Here is a 622-nt window from a genome sequence, read left to right as displayed (position 1 = left end):
TAGAAAAAGGTCCGGTAAGAAAAAGTTAACTGAACCGGCCCAGAACCACAGTAGTAATATGCTGGCCAAGCAAAACTGGATCCATGTGAGTGATCATAGGTTCTGTTCCCTGTTGGACCCGTGCACACCAGGTTCATGTGCCCCATGACCCTTGACTAACTGGGGAGGTGGAGGTAGGATTACATGTGAGACTCTGTTGACGGTCCTTGTCTTTCTATCTCTTTCACTCTTGCTGTCATAAAAGAAATGAACTTTAAAAAAATAGTCAATTATCAAGTAATTTTGAGTGTTGTTTTCAATTAGCAATAATCGTGCCTCAGATAAACCTCATTGGCTACGATACTGCCACTGCGCAAAGCTGAGTGTTGTTTTATTTTCCCATCCTTAGTACTCCAGTTCCCATTTTTTTCCTTTTTTTTTTCCTTTCTCCTTTTATTCTTCTTTCTCTTCTTCTTCCCTTCTCCTTCCACTTCTCTTCCTTTTCTCCTTCTTCACCTAAACTCAACTTTGGCAAGAATTGTATCCCTGGTTTGGGGTACACCAGAAGTGTTTATAGGTCTAAGTGCTATTACAGAGCAAAAATCATCTGTGTCCTGATATTGGGATGGTAACCTCTACTCTG

General features: G+C 41.0%; 1 non-coding gene across 1 annotated transcript; it reads right to left on the bottom strand.

The window, feature by feature from the left end:
* Positions 1-222: 222 nt before the first annotated feature.
* LOC114004608 (U4 spliceosomal RNA) lies at positions 223-360 on the bottom strand. Its single transcript, XR_003546720.1, has one exon. It is a non-coding gene; the product is annotated as a U4 spliceosomal RNA (small nuclear RNA).
* Between the last annotated feature and the right edge of the window lie 262 nt (positions 361-622).

The sequence above is a fragment of the Tupaia chinensis genome, unplaced genomic scaffold, assembly GCF_000334495.1.
Source record: "Tupaia chinensis unplaced genomic scaffold, TupChi_1.0 Scaffold139079_1, whole genome shotgun sequence".
NCBI lineage: Eukaryota > Metazoa > Chordata > Mammalia > Scandentia > Tupaiidae > Tupaia > Tupaia belangeri.
This window is presented reverse-complemented; position numbering and strand designations above follow the sequence as displayed.